Here is a 6,989-nt window from a genome sequence, read left to right on the forward strand (position 1 = left end):
CCTCCTGACAGATTGATCCAGTAGGAGAATGCCTGTGACGCGAGCCAGGTGCTGGTCTCGGTGGGCCAGGGACATTGCCAGGAAGCTCCCTACTGGAACACTTCCTCACCAGACACCACCCAGGCCTGAGGGGAGGCCACCCTCAGACTTTAAAACAGGAAGGCAAAAATAAGGTAAACTCTCTTCTGCAGCCCGGAGTGAAGTTCTTTGATTCAGCTACTGCCATTTTTCAGCCGCCTCCATCTCTTGTGCTACCGTGGGACCTACCCCATGAAGACACAGGCATTTTAGGCTCCCAGTGGATTATTCATTGCAGACCTGCCGCACTCAGCTTCAGTGCCAAAGCTCTAGGGGATACAGATGACAAGGACTTGCACTCTGAGATTTCACATTCTGAGAGGAGCTGTGAGACCAACTCCATTGAACACACAATATATTGATTAAGGCTAAGTTGGTTTTCAGCACAGTATTGCATTGTTACCACACTGGTTCAGGTTTATAAATCTTGTGTCCAAAAGGCAATTGTAAATTACAGGGATACTTTGAAGTCTAGATTTTTGACTGCAATTTGCACAGTTCTGGATACAAAGTAGACCCTCACGGGAAAAGTGGCAGTTGGAGTGTTGTTTGGTCACTCAGTCGTGGCCAGCTCTTTGAGACCCATGGACTGCAACACACCAGGCTTCTCTGTCCTTCACTATCTCCCAGAGTTTGCTGGAGTGGGTTGCTGGGCCCTTCTCCAGGGGATCTCCCCCACCCAGGGATCAAACCTAGGTCTCCTGCACTGAAGGCAGATTCTTTACTGTCTGAGCCACTAGGGAAGCCCCTTGAACATTATGGAACACTATAGATGTTGATCTAGGCTGCTGTTTTTATTAATTGAAAGGAATGGTAGATGGGGAAGAATTTCCGCTCTAATCTCAGGGCACATTTCAAGAAAAGGGTCATGCGAGCCACCCCTAGAAGCACCATTGAATTGCTGAAGGAGGTTGACCCAGAAAGCTTCTAGGGGTCCCTGGAAAAGATGACAGCTATGAAGCTGTCCAGGTCACATCTGGGAGGCCAAACAGGGCTTGGACTCCCAGTGTCCTGGGCTCCCTAATTAGTTACACTGTTGCCCAACTCTCAGGAGCCCTCCCTCTGCTGGAGGCCGGGAATCTCTGCCTGGCCCCGCCGCCTTGTCTGCCTGCTTTTGTTGTTGGTCTGCCTGCTCTTTTAGTGAGCTTAAGTTTGCCCTTCTTTTGTTCAATTCCTTTTTCTGGCCAGCTGGCCTGAACCTCATTCAAATGCCGTGTGCGTGTTTTTGAAACCTGGCCATTTAATTCACAGAAGAGCCTTGGGAAACTTCTAGGCTTCAGGTTGTGCAGGGGTCACATTGCTTTGAGTTTCAGCTTCCAATTGATGTTTAAAAAAAGACTAAAAAGCAGGACTCCAGCTGCACCTTCTGAGTCTCGCCAGGTGTGTGAGCAGCAGCCGGCAAGGAGAGGAGGCAGACAGACTGGAATCACATCACGGCATTTCAAATGGGTTCACTGTGCTTTGGTATTTCATAGGTGGTTATTGCTGTTCATCACAATAAACTGAAAATATAAGAAGAGAGGATTCAAACAGCCCCAGTGAAAGGGATGGATCTTATGTTCCTGAGGCCGCAAGCTGAGAGCTAGAGAATTCAAGATTCCAACAGCCTCTGCTTCAGACTGTCCTACCTACTGAGGCTTTTGTAAGATCCCTTACTTTCTGCAGACCTCTACACCCTTACCTGTCTGAAAGAATCCAACCTGTTTTCCCAGAGCCTTACGCCTGTAAGAGAATGACTCAGCGCAGAGATATTCCAGAAATTGTCACTGTTTTGAATCTAGTAAGAGAGGAAAGCAACATCGCAAAAGCCCTCACCCCCATTTTTTTCAGAACACTGATGCACCCCAGCCACCCAGAAAGATTCACTGTTTTATTTTGAAAATGTCTCCTAGAAATTAGTTTTTTTCTTTTTAAGTCAAACCTTATTTCCCACTACCTCCTGTTGTGCACTGGAGCATATACTTGCTAAAAGCTGGAGCTTCCCTGAGTTATCCTTCCAGCCAGAGTCTCATTGGTGTGCACCCTGGGAAATCCTGTTCTGTTCCTTGGGATCTTCTGCTCCAAGTTCTCACCCATAATTTGGCCCTTGAGTACAGAGTTGTCCCTGAAGGATTATGCCATTGTTAGGAAAGATGTCATGTATGTGAAGGAATATAAAAAGTTTTAGAGGAAAAGGGTTTTCCCTTTAAAATACATGAGGCTAGCAAGCACAGCATGCATGTTGGCAATCAAACCTTGTTCTTCACCATTTTGGGTCTCTCTTGGTTCATGATAAGAGATGTCCTTTCAGTAGCATAGTCTATACTCCATAATGAAGCCAAGCCATGTCAAGTTGAAAGTACTTTAAGCTCTTCATTCATCTAAAACTTCATCTCAACACAGAAATTTTATTTTCCCCGAAGCTTTTCAAATCGACTCATTTTGCAGGGCCAAAAACAAAAAGCCTTTGCATGCACTAAGTTCTCTGGACTTCCCTGTTTTCACTCCCTAACTGGCACGTTGCCATTTCCTCGGTCGGTCACAGTCTAGCCTTATTTCATTCCTTGCTGTTTGTCTCCTCAAGTAGCCCAGCGTCATCAGCCCCCTCTCTGACATCCAGAGTTTTTGCCTCATGCTGATGTAAATTACCACATTCTAGAGCTATGGAAAACCAGAGTTTCAGATTTTATCTGGTTTGCTCACAGTATTAAATTTCAAGAACATGCTTTCAGTAGCTGAGGTCCAAAATATAGTCATATCTAAATTTGATAAATTTAGTGAAGTGAAGTCGCTCAGTCGTGTCAGACTCTTTGCGACCTCATGGACTGTAGCCTATCAGGTTCCTCCATCCATGGGATGTTTCCAGGCAAGAGTGCTGGAGTGGATTGCCATTTCCTTCTCCAGGGGATCTTCCTGACCCAGGAATCGAACCCAGGTCTCCTGCATTGCAGGCAGATGCTTTACCGTCTGAGCCACCAGGGAAGCCCTGGTAAATTTACTGGCTGTTATATTCTTCATTCTGTTTTATAATTTGCAGTTTGTGCATCTTATCTTGGTTATCCTTATTGCTTATTTTTTTTTTTCCTTCATGCTGTAAGCATGTGTCCTTGCTTAGTCTGGTTACTGTGTGTTATCCTACAAATGCCTGCTTTTTTATTGACAACTTTCATTTTCTTTGGTTTGTTTGTATCCAGGGTCAAAAGAAGTCTGATATCATTCAGATTCTCCCTGTCACGAGACTGATGCCAACTCAGTCACCTCAAGCAGGTGAGACACTCTTTAACAGCATCTCCAGGGGAGGGCAGTGCACCTCAGCCTTTGTAACTTATGTCAAAGTACCAAATAAAATTTTCGTTTGACAAGTATCTTCAAGTCTGATCAGCTCTGCAACTCTTTGCTCTAGTATGATTCTTATTTCCTTTGATGTTTAAGACATTTCCTTAAGATATTTAAGACAGTTTCTCTAAGGAGTATCCTGGGTTTTTTTGTTTACTTTTGGTCTTTAAATAATATCCCCACTGATTTTTCCTTAGAGTCCTTGCTATCTGTAAACTCAAGTGACAGAAAACCCAGTTGAAACCTACTAAGAGATTTACTATATAATTTCACTAGATGAGCAGAAGTCGGGTGGCTCTGTGTGTCGTCTCAGCCACGAGCCTCCCCAGGCTGGGTGGCTCTGTGTGTCGTCTCAGCCACGAGCCTCCCCAGGCTGGCTTCTCCTCTGCCTCACTGGGCTGCCCTCCTGCTGGCACCGCTCTCCAGGTTCTCTCTCCACTTCCATAATATCCTACATCGGTTTACACTCTATTCTCAGCCTGCAGTCCAGGGGGAAACAGAATCTCAGTGAAACAAATTTAGATTTTTACAAGCATCACTAAGCGTAGAAGTGTGAGGGAGCATGGGTGCCAGGGTGCGTTCTTTAGCCAGGACAGTGGGGTAAGGACTTCCGGAAGCTGTTTTTTGAAGTCCGGCTTGAATGAGAAAACAGACCTGAAAACATCCCGAGAATGACTGAAGCAGAATCAAGAGTACTTGCAAATGTCCTGAGACAGGGGAGCTTGGCATATTCTCGGGGCACACGGAAGGCTGGAGGGGCTGGGACTGCAGACGAGGGGCTGGAAGAGTTAGGGGAGAGGCGGCGGGGCATGTGCTGTGGATCCCTGCAGAGCATCCCTGCAGAGCACCCCAGAAAGGGGCTGTGAACTAAAGCCGCAGGAGCAAGTGTAGCCAGGGAGGAAGCGACGTGAATCAGCCTTGGAAAGCTGAATGTGGCTGTGCTGAAGAAGATGGACTGTGGTAGCCACGTTAGCTGGCCCTCCGGGGCCTCTGTGCCCCCCAAAGGAGGGACTAGGGCTAGAAGGCCCACGTAGTGATGGAAGGTGATTGCCGTGTGAGGGGGAGCCAAGGAGCCCGAGGGAGAGGCCAGAGTGAAAGAAACAGCCGTCCAGAAACCAGTCCCAGGCCCAGGAGCAGCCTCTTTGACTCTCACCATCTCTGATGGGGTTTCTTGCCTTTCTCTGCAGCAATCACTCAGGGAAATCCTCTGATTGCATGTGACTGGGAGCACATACTAACGCTCCAGTCAGCAGCCAGAACTTTCCCAGAGCTTGGGAGCTGATGGGGAGAGGCGGCTCAGAGGGGAGCTGAGGCACAGTTACCAACAGTGATGAGCAGATGATAGATACTGCGAACAGCTGACCGTCTTCATAGTCTCTCTTCCTTAAATTCCATAGAAGTTTGCATCCAAATGACAGCATCTGGGCCTTACGTATTAGGAATTCTTTATATGATTCTCCTATGATATTGAGTGATGGGCTTTTGATTTTTATTATATTTAAATACTACACATGAAAAAGCACAGACTCAGAGCATTGATGGTAGAAAAATGTTGCATGTAGGAACCCTGATAGCAAGTTTTAAGAAGGCACCCTTCAGGATGTGATTAGATGGCATTATTATTGTAAATTTTGCCGAGCAGTGTATTATAGAACAGGACATTTATTTAGCATTTTATGCACCTATGAAAGGAGGGTTATATTTTGAAAGCAGGACTTTAAATATTTCATATTTTTCCATTAATTTTGGTCTGAATATATCATAAAACAATCTTTGAACTCGTTTCAATTTCAGATTACTTTCAAAGAACCTACCTCTTATTCTTGATTAAAAAAAACAAGAGTGAGCTTGGCAGACACAGGAGATGTTTTGATGCTGGAGGGCCTGACACCGCAGGTGAAGAAAAAGAAGTGTGTGTGTGTTTGGGGTCACTAACAAGGTGAGACTGGGAGAGGTGTGTCTGTCTTTCCCTGCAGCAGAGGGTCAGCAAGCACAGAGAAAGAACTCAAGCCGGGAAGCATTTTAAAGGATCCTACTAAAAGATAAAGAAGGAGACCCCGGACTGTGAAACAGTATTGTTCAAGGCATGTGGAAGCATTCCAGTCAAAGGGGAAAAGAAACAAGCAGTAAGGAAACCCCAGGAGACAGCAGTAATATTGCACACATCACTCAAAGCTCAGGTGGCTGAGCTACATCCGCTTGGAGCGGCGAGAGAGGAAGGAGGAGAAATCATCTGAGTTTGAGTCGGTGTCCACAGGCTGTCCTGTAGGGACAGCTGTCCTCTGGAGGACTGGTCAGTGTTTTTTGTGGAAGCCTGATTTTCTAAAATTAATTTCTTTAATCTGGCCTGATTTGGTACTTCTTTTAGTGTCACTATTCAAGTATAAGAAATGTACATGCTGTTGTTGAAGGACATGCTTTCCTTCTTGGGGTATCTAAGATTTCCCACTCCCTCATTCATAAAGAATTTCATAACCCTAGGCTTAGAAGCTGTTTCTCCTTAAAAAAAAAAAAAAAAAGGCTGTCAAACCTCAGGTGGGTTTGACAATATAATTTGTTTTCCAATATAATTCTCACTCTATGGGGCCTGTTTGGAAAGATCCATTTCCCTGGCCCCTGATCTTCAACAGAGTCTCCAGCCTGAAGCCTCTGCTTAAGATGTGCTAGAAAAGCAATGAATAGAGACAGGAAACACAGCTGAGATTCTGATGCAGAAACAAAACAGAGCAAACAAAAGGAAACTGCATTGATTTTGTGTTTGTCGAGCTTAAAAAAAAAACTAGTCGCTGTGACAGGTAAGTCTGAGTCAAGCGAGGGGAGATTCTGCTCTTCAGGACGTATTATTTAGGAGCCAGGTTCTTGCTTCTTGTGCCTCTGTGTTTTGGGACCGCTGAGTCCTCTCCATTAAGCTGGCAGATGGGAAGAGAGCTGATGTGTCATGGAGGAGACGGGTGGGGAGGGCCACCAGTTACGCCTGAAAGTGATCACATCCCTCCCACTCGTCCTCTGCTATCAGGACTCGGTGCACACGACCACGTCCAGAGGCGAGAGGACTGCAGGACCCCCGTTCCCAGGAGGGGCCCCAGCGAGCTGCGGTGCGGCGCGGCTGCTCCAGGCCACTTCCCGCCACTCAGACCATCCGCCAGCAGCTGTGCGGGGAGGACTAGTTCCATATCAAAAGAGACAATTGCCAAATTTTCAGGAATTTTGAAAACTGGTTCTTAAACACAGCCATTATTAAAAACTAAATTATACCAGCCTAGTATTTTAAAATGTTTAAACCTGCTATTTAAATGTTAATTACTACTTTAAAAATAAATACTGACAACTCACCAGTTTTAAAATTATGGTATTACCATTTTTTTTCTAAACTATATTCTTGAGGTTAGTAATCTCTTTTCATTATACGGGACTGGAAAGCAAAAGTAGGAAGTCAAGAAATACCTGCAGTAACAGGGAAATTTGGCCTTGGAATACGGAATGAAGCAGGGCAAAGGCTAATAGAGTTTTGCCAAGAGAACGCATGGGCATAGCAAACACCCTCTTCCAACAACACAAGAGAAGATTCTACACATGGACATCACCAGATGGTCAAC

The 6,989-nt window shown here is 45.6% G+C and overlaps 1 long non-coding RNA gene across 8 annotated transcripts in view; it reads left to right on the plus strand.

Moving 5' to 3' along the window:
- Positions 1-6,728, plus strand: part of LOC112447502 (uncharacterized) — a 142,049-nt gene extending 135,321 nt beyond the window's left edge. For 7 of the 8 annotated variants that reach the window (XR_009495383.1, XR_009495387.1, XR_009495386.1 and 4 more), the window contains 4 exons: positions 12-173; positions 1,554-1,720; positions 3,252-3,324; positions 5,188-5,734. This is a non-coding gene — a long non-coding RNA (uncharacterized lncRNA). Of the gene's footprint in view, positions 1-11; positions 174-1,553; positions 1,721-3,251; positions 3,325-5,187; positions 5,735-6,409 lie in introns of those variants that run through there. The other variant, XR_009495382.1, reaches the window with a different exon arrangement.
- Positions 6,729-6,989: the final 261 nt, after the last annotated feature.

This window comes from Bos taurus, chromosome 7 (assembly GCF_002263795.3).
Source record: "Bos taurus isolate L1 Dominette 01449 registration number 42190680 breed Hereford chromosome 7, ARS-UCD2.0, whole genome shotgun sequence".
Lineage (NCBI taxonomy): Eukaryota > Metazoa > Chordata > Mammalia > Artiodactyla > Bovidae > Bos > Bos taurus.